This window comes from Danio rerio, chromosome 9 (genome assembly GCF_052040795.2).
Source record: "Danio rerio strain M-AB ecotype USA chromosome 9, GRCz13ab, whole genome shotgun sequence".
NCBI classification, from domain to species: domain Eukaryota; kingdom Metazoa; phylum Chordata; class Actinopteri; order Cypriniformes; family Danionidae; genus Danio; species Danio rerio.
In genome coordinates, this window is record NC_141029.1 from 47056908 (window position 1) to 47072825 (window position 15918).

General features: G+C 36.9%; 1 long non-coding RNA gene across 8 annotated transcripts in view; it reads left to right on the plus strand.

Moving 5' to 3' along the window:
• The window catches only part of LOC147835398 (uncharacterized), a 126309-nt gene that overhangs the window by 46025 nt on the left and 64366 nt on the right, over window positions 1-15918 (plus strand). For 5 of the 8 annotated variants that reach the window (XR_015499832.1, XR_015499829.1, XR_015499830.1 and 2 more), the window contains one exon: window positions 10690-10808. This is a non-coding gene — a long non-coding RNA (uncharacterized LOC147835398). Of the gene's footprint in view, window positions 1-10619; window positions 10809-15918 lie in introns of all 8 variants that reach the window. The other 3 variants (XR_015499834.1, XR_015499835.1, XR_015499836.1) reach the window with 1 other exon arrangement.

Here is a 15918-nt window from a genome sequence, read left to right on the forward strand (position 1 = left end):
AATGATTCGCACTCAATTGCTTAATACTGTTTTTATTTTTTACTTTTTCTTTTCTTACTCACTGAGGAAGGCTTTGTGCCGAAACGTCTGTTTGTCTGTTATCACCCGTAAAATGTAAGAAAAAGTAAAAAATAAAAACAGTATTAAGCAATTGAGTGCGAATCATTACCCTGATTTTAATAAGCAAAACTATTCTGCCTCAGCACCCTAAAAATTCTTAAAGAAACTATTTTCCATAGGTTCCGGTCTGTCTGCCATGACTTGCTGTGTTTACTGTGTCTTGGTCGACCTCACATGCTTGGGTGTGAGTCACTATGGTCGTTTTAATTTTTTATTGGCTTGTGCATGTCTGTGCGAGTGTTTATTAAAAGGGCAGAGTAGAATAGCCCTGCGCTTCTATAATTTATTAAGCTGGAGTCCTGTGTGTGCGGTTTATTTTCATTCGAGCTGGTGCAGATGAAACTAGAAGGACTAGATCTCTGTTCATGTGTCCATTTACTCTCTTTCTCTCTCTCTCTCTCTCTCTCTCTCTATCACACACATACGATCTCATAAACCTTGCTTTACAGAAAGCCCACAAATCTCATTGTGGATGTTTGTGATAAGAGCTGTGACAGGAAGGATAATGAGAAGGGAGCAATGGAACAGAGAAGAAGATGATAGGATGTGTAAAGAGAAAAAGGAAAAACGTAAACGATTGCATTTGTGACTCTGACTGTGGGTTTTATAAGGATTTTGTTAGTCCAGCACAAAAGCAAAAAGGTCGAACAGAGAGGGTGACGTGTTTATTTGTGTAATAATTTTTGCTAATTTCTCTTCGAGCATTGTTTAAGGGTTTATTCACACCAGCACTTTTGGTCCACACCAGGGTTAATTTGACGCCCGAGTACGATATGTTCAGCTAGTGTGAACATTGTTTTCTAAACTCTTAAGTCTGCCTGAAAGAGGTGGTCTGAAGTGCATTTTTTGTGAACTCTGGTACGGTATAATTCTGATAAGAATGCAATCATACTAAATAACAGAAGTGAACCGCCAACTGTACAACAAACTTTAGCTTTTACAACGTCATTCGTGTGTGTTTGTTTGTGTGTATCACCTATCTTGGCGACTGATCCAGCGCAAACAGTGATAATAGCCCCTTTCACACAGTGATACCGGTAAATATCTGGAAAATTTCTGGAATGACTTTACCGGTAAATTCAAAAAAGCGATGTTCACACAGGCGAGGACGTTACGGAATTTTTCCAGAAAAGACCGTTCACACATCCATTCCAAAATACCGGTAAATTCTGACATCATTCACCACAAATGAGCTTTAAACGGCTGCGCTTGTATTGTAAACATTTGACTACATTACAAACTCTGTGGATGATCAGTATTGTGAACAACTTCGATGAAAACATATGGAGGATCACTTTCGCATGTCTAGATGTTCATAGTATGTGTGTGTGCTGGCGCTCACGGGCTATTTCACAGGCACACGCAAAGCTTGAGGGTAAACAAACAGCGGCTTATCATAAGCATCTTATCGATGATTATTAACACAGTTGGCAATAAGATAATCATATAAACGTTATCTAACTAACTTCTAGCAGCTAAATGCGTCTGGGAAAATATTCAAAGGCTTTTATTCTCATAAACCGCACGGACGTGAACGCGTCTGACTGTTCGGATTGGCTAAAGCAGTCGTCTCACGTCAGCACGTTCTAGACATGCACGCGCTCTTTCCGGCAATCTTCCTTCTGCATTCACACAGCGCAGCATTCCGGCAAATTACAGTTACAGATGTTACAACTTCTCTTTCCGGAAAATAGCCAGAACAAATTTACTGGTATTTTTAAAAAGGACCTGTTCACACATACAACCTTTCCGGAAAATTGCCGGAAAAGGCCTGTATGTGTGAAAGGGGCTAATGTCTGCTTGTCTCACCAAAACGACTTCTGCAGACATCGAGTGATGTTCTGAATGCTTTAAATGTTTTTTTGGCAGATAGACACGACTGGCTCTCTGTATTTTGGTTTTGATAACAAAACCAAAAGATTCCAGTGTTTCCAGTAGGATTTTTTTTCAAACTGCAAGAAAAAGTCATTGTATGCAGAACCATAGACTTTTATCTATAAATAAATTAAAATTATGGAAAATGTGTTCATCTTAACTAAAAACTATGTTGTGACAATGACTGTTTCTCAATTCCAAGAACGCAGAGAATGGACTTGCTTTCTTGTGGAGACCAGTCTTGCCAAGTTACCTTGGAAGAACAAACTCAGGAGGCCGCAAGAACACAAATTGGGTCCTGTGAGAAATGAGATGCTGTGTTCGTCCCTAGTTCTTCCTGATGGTCACATGACCTTCATGCATATTAACAGGAATTTATTTAAACATTGCAGCATTCATACAGTGATTTATTGATTTTCCCCTTTTCACAATATATCATATGCATAAAGACCTAACAGATATACGTTGCACAATACAAATAAAACCGATTTTAATATGAACTTTAGCAAATAAACACCCTTAATGTGTTTATGCCTTTATTAGGATTTTAATATTAATGTTTACTCTCACCTTTCATTTAGGGAAACCTGAGATAAGTAAGTTATATTTCTGAACTTTAATAATAAACCAATATAAAATCCTGCGCTTCCAACCTCCTTTATTTGGCCGCAATGACTTCTGGGACTTCTTGAGGGAGTTTTGCACTCAGGTCTGCATCGACGCGTGTTTGAAATCAAGAACACATCCTTTCACGCGTCCTTCATTCATGAGAACATGAGGACGCAAGATCGCTGAAGAACGCATATTGAGAAACAGCCAATGTGAACACAAACCAGCTGAGGGGGCACTATCAAACTTAGGTTTGGATCAGGCATTCGAACCAAGTGTGAAGGCACCCTAAGGACAATTCATACTGAAGTTTAGTATTTTTATTGATTTTATTCAAACTGTATTAAAATGACATTTATATTAGCTATATGAATACCTTTGAGAAATGTGAATGTCTTATTTGCTTGTTTACTGAAGTAAACAAATGTTCAAGCTTGTTTACTGGGAATTTACACTAAAGGTACACAGAAAACAATTCAGCAAAATAGTTGCAAACAATTCAATTAATTTAGTTAAATTTAAACAGACAAATCGTAGTAATTTTCAACTTAATTTGTTTGTTTAAATTCAGCCCAAATAAATTATTTACAGCCAATTAACAATCTAAGGAATCATTTTTTTATTGTAGGTTACATATTAAAATTATGCAAAATGCATTAAAAACTAAATTTATATTATTTGGGGGAATAACAAGTGTCAATTTGTTTAAACATTTATCAAAAATTTTACTTTTAATGCATTTAAGATAGATTGATACAGAAATAAATATATAAATCAAATGTTAATATTATATTATTTACAATTCAATAAAAACTACAGCTATTCATTCAATAATTCATTCAATCATTTATTGAATTTGTGTTTAGCTTCCTTGAATAACACTTCTTTAAAACACATCTGCAGAAGCTATGAATTCCTTTAACATGAATGTGTATTTATTTATTTTTTATCTTTCTGCATATTTAAATACTTAATGAAAATGGTAATAATGTCATAATGTTTTAAAACTTTTTACAGAGGCAAAGCATTTCATTGTGTAAAACGAATGTCTACTCATTTGAACATTTATTTATGTATTTACTTATTTAATTACTTAATAATACTTACAATATGGCAAATTGATATTGAAAGTCTATTATATAAAATGCATTAAAATATGCCAATATGCCACAGCTATGCGTTTTTTTGAATATGAATGTATTTTATTTAATGTAAATAACTACACTGGGTGCATTTTTCTATATTTCTTTGAATATTAACCCTGCATGCTCGAACTAACTTGAGAATGTCGAGATCCTGTACGTGAGAAACATGGAAACCCCGGGGTGTGAAAACCCTGTCAGCATTGGATTCCTAATGAATGTATAACTAAAGAGTATAGGATATAAATCAAAACAATAAATTCATTCAGGAACGAAAAATGTGACCTATTCCTAATTAGAAATACAGTCTAAATTGGACAGTCACTTAAAATTGGAGCCAGATTGAATTCGGAGCTGAGCACAAATGTGAATAAATTCTAATACTTAACCAAATTCTTTTCAGAAGTGATACATGCATTGCTTACATGCATTTAACCTTTGACCATTCATCAGATTCTGTCGTTGGGCTTATAGAATGGAGTTTTACAAAGCTAACTTTTTAATTCTCAGCTAGTTTACTGTTGACCTCAACTGCAGAAATCCTCTGTAATTGAATCCCTTAACGCTCGGGCATCTCGCTAAACAAGACTTGACTCATGCTGCAGAAACGGCACACTGTCTCAGCATCCTCTTCTACTATATATGTACTGTATTAATAACTTTCAGAGGCTGAGGAGGCTAACTTTACTAACAAACTGTCCACAGTCAGTGATTAGATCTCTGGAAACTTCTGAGACAGCCAACAGCAATAATCCATCAAATCAGTGTGGACGTTTTGGGACAGATGCCTTCTGAGTGCTGTTTGCATTTTCTTACATCATTACCTGTCTGACACACACACGCACACACACACACACACCAGGCGTGACTGACTGTGTCCCTCCTGCTCTTTCATCTTTATTTCTGGAAAATCTTGTCTCTGGCATTTAGGCATTAGTTCACCCCAAAAAATGAACATTCTGCCATTATTTGCTTTCCCTCATGCCATTCCAAAGCTGCGTGACTTTCTTCTGTAAGACACAAAAGTAAGAAAAAAAAGTATTATTGTGGTCACTGCTTTTCCAATTCAATTCATCTTTATTTCTATAGGGCTTTGACAAAGTAGATTGTATCAAAGCAGCTTAATAAAGAAGATTATTGTAGATTGAAGCTGTGTCAGTTCAGTTTTCAAAGTTTAAGTTCAGTTTATTTCAGTTCAGTTCAGTGTGGTTTAATTTCAGTGTCCAAACACTGAAGAGCAAATCCATCGATGCTCAGCTCCACAAGTCACGAACCATGCAAGCCAGTGGCGATAGCGGCAAGGAACAAACCTTGAGAGATACCAGGCTCAATTGGGCACAACCATCACAACCATCGATCGTGCAGATTTGCACTCTATAACATCAGAAAGATCCGACCCTTCTTATCTGAACATGCAGCTCAACTCCTTGTTCAAGCTCTTGTTCTCTCCAAACTGGATTACTGCAACTCTCTACTAGCTGGGCTTCCAGCTAACTCTATCAAGCCTCTTCAACTGCTCCAGAATGCAGCAGCACGAGTTGTCTTCAATGAACCTAAACGAGCACATGTCACTCCGCTGCTAGTCCGTTTGCACTGGCTGCCAGTTGCTGCTCGCATCAAATTCAAAACTCTGATGTTTGCCTACAAAGTGACTTCTGGCCTAGCACCTTCTTATCTGCACTCACTTCTGCAGATCTATGTGCCCTCCAGAAACTTGCGTTCTGTGAATGAACGTCGCCTCGTGGTTCCATCCCAAAGAGGGAAAAAATCACTTTCGCGAACGCTCGCGCTCAATCTGCCCAGTTGGTGGAATGAACTCCCTAACTGCATCAGAACCGCAGAGTCACTCGCTATTTTCAAGAAACGACTAAAAACTCAACTATTTAGTCTCCACTTCACTTCCTAATCTGCAATTGCCTCTTTGAATATCACACTAACTGTACAAAAAAAAAAAAAAAACTACTAATACTTCCCTTCTTAGACTTTACAGACCTGAAACTTGCCTTTAGTACTCATTCATTGTTGCTCTTAGTTGTGTAAATTGCTTCCTTGTCCTCATTTGTAAGTCGCTTTGGATAAAAGCGTCTGCTAAATGACTAAATGTAAATGTAAAACAACACAACCATAGGATCAATACAAAGACTTGTCTGTTACTAGGGTCTTATGCTGTGTTCGCTTCATTCGGGCATCAAATCCGCTTCGTTCGCACATCAAATTCACTGAGCAATAGACGCAGATTCGCATCATGTCCTCCTGGTGACTGTTGCTTCATTGCTAAATCCCTTGCGCTTTACGCTTCTTCGCGTCTGGTGTGAACGCAGCATTACAGGAATCAGTCTCACGCTCTCCACTCCTCCATAACCACCACAGCAGCACTCAGGATACAGCCTGGTCCAGGATTATGGAAACCTCGGGAAAAAAAAAAAAAGACTATCAAAGTGCAGATGCCATTCAAATTGTCTTTTGGGAAGTGTACCTGGCTCCGGGTGTCTTAAATAATGCAGACTGACAATCCATTATAGGATTTGGATTTCAAATCCATTTGTGTTTTATGTGTATGCTAATGCAAAGAGATGTGTCTTTAATCTAGTTTTAAACTGACAGATTTTAAGTGCCAGATATGAGAAAGATCTATAAGCTGCACAGTAATCAATTGTCCACATTTAATTAAGCGTAGTGGACGTAAGGGGCTATAATACACCAGGAGCTCCCTCAAATACTGGGAAGCTAAGCCCTTCAGGGCTTTGTAGGTAGTCAAAATGTTTAAATGTATACGATATTTAACAGGGAGCCAATGCAATAATGAAAGAACTAAAGTAATATGATCATATTTTTTTGTTATAGAAAGCACTCTAGAAACTGCGTTTTGAACTAGCTAAAGTTTGCAATCAACCTGCACAGGAGCCCTCACGTTTCACAAATACCTATTTTTTTAAGTTTTAGATGTTGTTCCAAATAATCAGGACAGTCTTCCTCTGCAGCAAGCAACTAAAGGGGAAGTAAAAAGTAAAATTGTTGTTAATTTACTTTCATATGTAAGAAGTTCGCTGGTTTGAGCCTCGACTGGGTCAGTTGGCATTTCTGTGTGGAGTTTGCATGTTCTCCCCATGTTGGCATGGGTTTCCTCTGGGTGCTCCGGTTTCCCCCACTGTCCAAAGACATATGTTTTTTTTTATAAATGAACTATGTTAAAACATGTATAAACCACTCATTCTTTAAAAAGGGCAAAAGAGCTCTGTGCATGTGCACGTTTGAAAATTGTCTGGCTGTAAACAGGTTCGGGCTTTTAAAAAGCTGTCAATCAAAATGTACTTGTTGGCTTAGGGCCAAATTCTGTCTGGCTCAGGCCCTGTAGGGCCTAACATTTGTGGCCCGATTACAGCTCTCAGTCTTAGATCAACTCCTAGCTGTGTGTTTGTAATCAACAGTGATCCTGGAACAGGTTTGTGTGAGGTGCATGATGGGATATGTAATTCAATTCAGCTTTATTTGTATAGCGCTTTTACAATGTAGATTGTGTCAAAGCAGCTTCACATAAATGGTCATAGTAACTGGAACAGTGTGGTTCAGGTTTTAGTGTTTAAGTTCAGTTCAGTTTAGCTCAGTTCAGTGTGATTTAATCATTACTGAGAGTTCAAACACTGAAGAGCAAATTCATCGATGCGTAGCTCTACCAATCCTGAACCATGCGAGGCAGTGGCGACAGCGGAGAGGGAAAAAAAACTTCACCTGATGGGAGTGAAGAAAAAAAACCTTGAGAGAACCAGACTCAGTTGGGCACGACCATTTTAATTTCTCCGCTGGCCAAAAGTCTTGTGCAGAGCTTCAGTCGCCGTGGTGGAGGCTGGAAGAAGGCCTCAGCGAAGACTCGTCTGTCCCTGGAGCGTCGCTGGAATCAGACTCATGTTCTCCACTCCCCATGACCATCAGCGCAGCAGCAGCTCAGGATATGGCCTGGTCCCGGATATGGAATCCTTGGGATCATCTCGTCGCTGGTCTTGGATCCAATCAGTGACTCCGCATAATCTGAGGACCTCGGGATGAGTATCCCCAGGTGAAAATAGAGAATAAAGAGAATAATTAGCGTAGCTGCTGTTCATAGTGTATATAAACAAGATGCAGAAGCCTGTGTGGAACCCGCAAGGTGATGCATTGAGTGTATGCTTTATGTAGTTCATGATGTGACGGAATTGCAGTCTGGGTTAAGGTGCATGTGTAAACCAGTGATCTGCAAGCCTGGATCACTGGTGATCGTGACACTAGTATTCACCTTGAATTGCAATTTAAAGGCTTAACTAGATTAATTAGTGAGGGTGTAACAGATCACAACTCGCAGTTTGGAATGCATGTAACCTGCGGATTAATAACTTTTTTTTGAACTTGTAGGTTAATCCAACAATTATAACAAGTTCTGTTTGTTAAAACCAATGGTTTTTGCAGCAATATTTTTGATTAAATGGAAAGCAAATGACATTTGTCTCCTCCCTTTTTTGCTGATCCAAAAATTGGTCCAATCTGTGACTCAAAAATCGTAGTGTGATCCGAACCAGGAGATTTGTGATGCATTACACTACTATTAGTTAGGCAAGTTAGGGTAATTAAGCAAATCTTTATATAACATGTTCTGTGGACAATACAAACAAATTCAAAGGAGGCTCCTAATTGACCTTAAAATGCTTAAAAAAAATAAAAACTGCTTTTATTCTAGACGAAATAAAACAAATAAGGCTTTCTCCAGAAGAACAAAATATAGGAACTATTGTAAAAAAAACACCTTGCTTTGATAAACCTCATTTGGAAAATGTTTGAAGATTTAAAAATAAATTCACAGGAGGGCAAATAAATAGACAAGAAATATCAGTGCCCAGTTTTTTTCTGTGAAATTCATATCATATCATTTTCTTTGAATCTTTAATAGTGTTTTATTTGTCACTTGTACCTTCACAACCCCAGTCTTCATTTAGTAAAGTATTCTCAGAATATTCTTGAGAAACTTCCACGTAAGAAAGTCCTACTGGTTTGGAACCACCTGAGGGTGAGTTAATGATGACATTTTCATTTTTGGGTGAACAATTTCTTTAACTAATACGCACCCTCGAGCAGAAGATGTCTAAAATAAAGAAATACGATGAGTGGGTGGAAAGACGTTTCTGCATCTATGACTAAGTGAACTTACACACTTGCAGATTAATGCCACACAGCATCGCGTTGCCTTTCAGTCCTTCACTTTTACCAGTGTTGCGTGTGCCTAATTAAAAACAACACAGCAACATAGAACAGGCTCGGCTTGGAAAGAAAGGGGATCATATTGTCAGCGTCTCTCTTAGGGAATAGCGAACAAATTAGCAGATGGCATGCAGAAATAGTTGTAGTGATGCGCCTGGGAGGGCTGACAGAAAAGGTGGAGAGCCAGAAGATGAAACTGCCAGCATATGTCGTGTATATATAGAGCTCAGACACAGCGAGACTGTCAAAACAGCAGGATTTGTGTGAGAAGTTTTTTTTTTTTTGGTGATGGGGAAGTGCCGTTAGCTTCCTTTCCGAAAGACAAAAGGCTTTAGAAGTCACCTGGCCTGTAATATCACTTACTGTGATACTTGATATATCACTGATAATAATATCAGATATAAGAATAGCCACATGTCAGCCATATGCTTTAATCTAGTAGAGGAGTAGATGGAGCGCTGTTTTTAGAAAATATGTTGTATTAAAGACAATATTCATAGTTGAAACAGATAAAATTCAGCTTTTTTCATTTAAGGAGGTACTATTATGCTCTTTTTACAAGATGTCATACATAGTTGAAGTCCGAATTATTAGCCCCATGTATCGTTTTCCCCAATTTCTGTTTAATTGAAAGAAGATTTTTTTCAACACAATAGTTTTAAATTTCTAACTACTGATGTCTTTTATCTTTGCCATGATGGCAGCACATCAAATTTTACTAGATATATTTCAAGATACTAGTATTCAGCTTAAAGTGATATTTAAAAGCTTAACTAGGTTATAGTTACATATTGTTTGCACGTAAGCCAATTGCACTATAGGCACTTTTTGCATTATAAGCACAATGACGTATTTAATTCCTCCACATACCACTAGAAGAAAGCCTGCGTACCACAGTTTGAGAACCACTGCACTAGGCTGTAAAGTCACCACCTCTTTCTGGGAACAGAAGGTCATTAAATATGCTGTTTTTGCTTCCACCAAAATGTAGCATCTACAGCAGGGTTTAAATAATGTCTGTGAGGTATTTTGAGCTAAAACTTCACAGACAGATTGAACGAACACCTGAGACTTATATAACATCTTGTAAAAAGAGCATAATATAAAAAAATAAAAAAAAACTGAGTTTTATCTGTTTCAACCATGAATATTGTCTTTAAAACAACATAATTTCTGAAAACAGCACTCAATTTACTCTCACTCTCTTAGATTAAATCATATGGCTGATGCATGGCTCTTCTCATATCACTGACATAATATTAAGCAGATAAACAAACACCTGAAACTTACAGTTGAAGTCAAAAAGTTTCTATCACACCAGTATGACTGTGGACACACCATACCCACACACAGCTCTGTCCAAACAGCTTACAGAAGATGATTTTCATTATAGGTGCCCTTTAAAGTGTTTTAAAGCAGTTCTTACAAATGATTGCACATGTTTTTATGCAAGCAGATAGATCCTACACAATAAGACAGGAACCATGAATTAAAGTGGGATCATTTTCAGACGTTTGCGCTGTTTAGTCTAAGCTGGAGATGCTTCCTCCATTTGACAGAAGTTCAATGAGACGCGGAGCTCAGCGGTCTCTCATTCTGTCGTTTTATTCTTGTTGAAAGGTGTTCATTTTCTCTGTGAATCCACAGCGCTGATGAAACGGATGGCGTATAAAGAAAATGCGTTGACACACACCGCTCTCTCTGTGTCTGGTTAAAGGCATGACCTGTCATCAGCTGGAGTCGAAGATCTTCAGCCTTTCACTTCAGCATGAAGCAATGAGAAACTGGAATGTGCGATGGCTCTCACCTGCAAACATGCCTCTCTCTTCTTTGAAGGTAATTGAGTTTTGATCCGTGTGTCTGTCTTTATTTGGCTCTGTTATAGTGTCAGTGTGTTTCAAAGAGCTGTCTGTTCGTCGTGGTGTTCTCTCTCATCAGCATGATGGGCACACAGCAGGAGCAGATGAGCAAATGCACTTTATAAGATGTCTAAACCGACACCACAAAGATATGCTTGAGCATCAGATGAGAACGGTGACATGTGCTGTCTAATTTGCGAGTGTAAATTCTGTCATCATTGACTTTTTTCTTTGTGTTGGCTCACAACACACGCTTTAAGAAAAACTAAGTGGTGAGTGGAAAACTGTTACTCTTATTGTTAATTAAAAGCTGGGCAACAAAATTACTCATAAGTTTAATTTGTACTAATTTATAAATCATCTGGAAGCTGAATATATGTGCTTCCCATGCATGGTTTCAAGAGTTCACACTTAGATACTGTTTGACAACTGTTAGCAGGTTTAGCATGCTGTCCCGGGAGAGAACCCTGAGCTCGGAGATAGTTGAGCCCAGGTCCATAGAGCATGTGAGGGGAGTACGAGATCAGGTGGTTCTCGAGAGCTCCCCTGTGATAAAGGAAGAAAGGAGGAGAAGGGGTGGATGGGGGGTTTCTTCAGAAATCAAAGATAAGGGAGTAAATCTAGGCTACTTTATAGTGAGTTAGGATTAATCTAATTGGCTAACTAATGAATGTAGATGAGTGGCCAGCTGCAGTCAATCATATCACGTGCTCCTCTCGAAATTAGTTTGTAAAACTTCACTTCAAGAGTTAACACTAAGATATTGTTTGACAACTTTTAGCAGGTTAGGCATGCTGTCCCGGGAGAGATCCCTGAGTTTGGAGATAGTTAAGCCCAGGGCTCCCGCTAGGTCCATAGAGCATGTGAGGAGAGTACGAGATCAGGTGGTTCTCGAGAGCTCCCCTGTAGGAAAGGAGGAGAAAGGGGTGGATGGGGGGTTTCTTCGGAAAACGAAGATAAGGGAGTAAATCTAGCTTGGCTACTTATAGTGAGTTTGGATTGATCTGATTGGCTAACTAATGATTGACTGCAGCTGGCCACCTATCTACATTCATATCACGTGCTCCTCTCGAAATTAGTTTGTAAAACTTCATTTATTATCATTAAACAATATTTGGCCAAGATACGACTATTTGAAAATCGGCAATCAAGGTTTATGAAAAAAATTAAAATTTTGAGAAAATTGCCTTCAGATTTGTCTAAATTAAGTTATTGGTATTGCGTTTTACTATTTTAAAATTAAATATGTGAATATTTATAAATATTTAAATATTTACAGTGGGAAATTATAAAAGTTTTCCTGGGATGTGTTTTGTTGCTTAATAATATAATGATATTTGGCATGAAAGAAAAAAAATGCTAGTTTTGACTGTCTATTTCAAAATAAACTCATAAATAAAAATTATATTTTGATATAAAATATATTGATGTATAAAATATACACTATATTAGTCATTACCAAAGCCAAAACTGGAACTAATCTAACAAAATCAAAAAATCAATCAATCAATTCAATCAATATTTCTGATGAATCATCTGTTGAACTGCATCCCAATCATCACAAAAACTGCAGAAGGCCTATTGGAACTCGCATGGACTCAAGATTCTCACAGAAATCAGTCAAGTTTGGTGAAGGAAAAATCATGATTTGGGGTTACATTCAGTATGTGGGCGTGTGAAAGATCTGCAGAATCAATAGCAATATCAACAGCCTGAGGTATCAAGACATTTGTGCTGCCCTTTACATTACAAACCACAGGAGAGGGCAAATTCTTCAGCGGAATAGTGCTCCTTACTCATACTTCAGCCTTCACATCAAAGTTCCTGAAAGCAAAGAAGGTCAAGGTGCTCTAGGATTGGCCAGCCCAGTCACCAGATATGAACATTATTGAGTATTTCTGGGGAGGCATTGAAGATGAATTCAAATAATCTTGATGAACTTCAGGAGTCCTGCAAGAACACTTTCTCTGCTGTTCCAGATGAGTTTATTAATAAGATATTTGAGGAATTGCAGAGATGTATGGATGCAGTCATCCAAGCTCATGGGAGTCATACACAATATTCATTCTTTTTCCGCTGCATTATGACTTTATATTTAATACTGTACATAATTTCTGTAAAGTGACAAGACTTTTGTCTAAGCAAAGTCGAATCATGTTTTATTATAGTAAAATAAGTGTAATCTAGAGGCCTTTGCATTTCATATAAGCCACTTCTGATGCCAAATGATCAACTAGAAGTCAAGGTATTATTAGTTGTTCCTTAAACTTGGATAACGGACAAGACTTTTGTCAGGTAGTGTACACCCAAATTATTATGGTGGGGGAAAATATTTTTAAAAAAGTTTTAATAAACAGAAAAAATCAAGATAAATATAAAGAATGTGAACTATATTTATGTATTTATTTATTTAATTTTGCAATAACTTTATTGAGTGACACGCCCACTGACCCAGCCGAGGCTCGAACTAGCAACCTTCTTACTGTGAGGTGAACATGCTACATGCAGTTTTTGCTACATGAAATACTTAAATTAAATTAACAAAATAATGTTTGATTAATTGAAATGATGTATGAAGGTAATGAAAACACCAATAAGTGTTATGAATAAATATTCATTTTAATTTCAAATTAATTCATAAGGTAAAATGCTAGCATGTTACAGTAATTAGAAAGTTTGGGTAAAATATGCTTAATGTTTTTAATGACTACGCCATAGTTCCAAAAATTATGTTATGTTGCAAACTAGGCTTCATTTTCTTTATCATAACATATTTCCTTTTCCTTTTTTTCACCTGGGCAAGTGTCTGTGTGATTCAATCTCATATGCAGAAATGCATCTGTTATAAGTCACATTAGATCCTCAGTGAGTTCCAGAAAGTCACCAGGAGAAGCCAAGATTTAATTTATCGACTTATCAACACACTAATGCTATTAAATGTTATCAAAGCATGACAGTATACCCGGTGGCACTGTCTGCTGTCATCCTGTACTATTAACGGGGGGCCAAAAATCAGACGTCTGGACTAAATTGAGCTCTTATATAACATCTGAAACACAATCAAGCGAACCTGCTTCTTAAAAGTCCTTTGGTAAACTCCACAGTGTTTATTTAGTACTTGAAAGGTTAAAGGATTCCAGCGTAAATATCAACCTATTGTTGATTTATTTTTCACATTTATATTTCTCAATGAACTTCAGTCCTGCACTGTTAACAGTTTTTGTAAATCACACAGTGTTTAACTGTAATATGAACTGTATAGTACAGTTTTACAGTATGTTACTATATTTTAAAGCTGCATTGTGAAAACTGCTGTATTTTTTACATTAAATATATACATAATTCTGTAAATACACATACAGCAATATAGGTAGTGCTGTAAATTTAAATACAGTATTTTTCCTGTAATTGATTTACAGTAAATTACTGGTAGGGATGCACTGATCCCGATACTTGAATCAGATATCGGTTCAATACCACATATTTTTGCTGGATCTGATATCTCGCCAGCTGGTATCATTCCAAATCCGATCTTGCACATTATATTCTGTGTTTATAAGCCAACTAAGCCACGAAGGTAGCTTATTATAAGGCACTAGAGAGTTGTCATGTAGGCCTGCTATATCTCAAATGTTCTGAAGCCTTTCTCTAGTTAAATGTTAAGTACAGATGAATATTCAAGTGGTTAAATTCAGATTCAGTTCAGCACTTCCCGCCACTGCACCTGTCAATTATTCTCCATTCATTCACAATTCGCATTCATGAAAACACGAAAAACTTTCTCCAAAACTATTTCTTCCTGTTAGTTTAAAATAATTAGTGGAAAAACAGATGTAGTTTTGCATTAAACAGGTTCATTTTGACCTGCAACCAGGTGTTCTTTGCTGTTTTCTAAATCATGTTGCGCTGTGTCTTTTATCAGCAGATCGCATTCACAACACTGGAGTAGAGAGGGTTATACCTCCTCTTTACACACAAAGTAGGCCTATCTGGAACTTTAAATTAGAAAAGGCTCAATAATTACAATTGGACAGATCCTCAACGCACTGATTTCTTTTTTTTTTTTTTCCTTTATTTTTTATGCCAAGAACAAGTTACATTATTTATACAGAAAATTGACATTTTATATACATTTTATACATATAAAACCCACTTTAACAACCCCTAAATACACTGCCTAAAGAACGATAAAAATAAATAAATAAATAAATAAAAAATGAAAGGAAAAGTAATTATATAAAAAAAAAATAATAGTAATGAATTTTTAAAAAATGTAAAAAAAAAAAAAAAGTACTATCAAATCTTTTTTTTTTTTTTTTCAAAATAAAAATAAAAATAAATAAATAAATACATACATAAATAATTAAAATAATTATAAATACATATAGAAATAGAGTGACAACAGTAATGGGTGATTCAATGAGGGATAAGGCTGTGCTATCTTACAATGGTAAGTTAACATAGAAAAAGCTAGAGATTCTGGACAGAGAAAGAAAGGACAAAGAAAAAAGATTCCAGTTACATACAAGACAGTCACATTATTCCCCAGGAAGTACACTTATAGCAGAGAAATATGTTAATAATGGTTGCCATACATATGAGAATTTGCTAGAGCCTCTAATTGAATATTTAATTTTTTCCAAGTGTAAATATAACATCAGATCTTGAAGCCAGTGTGATGCGTTAGGTGGATTTAACGATTTCCAGTGCAGTAAAATTTGTCTGCGAGCCAGCAGAGATGCAAAGGCTATTATGTTTTGTTGTCTTTGAGTCAGACTCAGTTCGTCAGGTGGAATCCCAAACAAAGCAAATTCTGCACATGGCCTAAGCTGTACTTCACACACTTTAGACAATGTATTAAATATAGTTGACCAGTAAGGATTAAGCTTAGGGCACGTCCAAAACATATGAGACAGGTCTGCTACGCCTGTGTGACATCTTATACAGGTCTTGTCAAAAGTAGAGTTAAAAGAGGCTATCCGAGATCTGCTTAGATGTATTCGGTGTAACACTTTAAATTGTATTAAACTTAGGCGAGCACAAGAAGTGCTACCGTTCACCCTACTTAGGGCATTGCTCCAAGATTC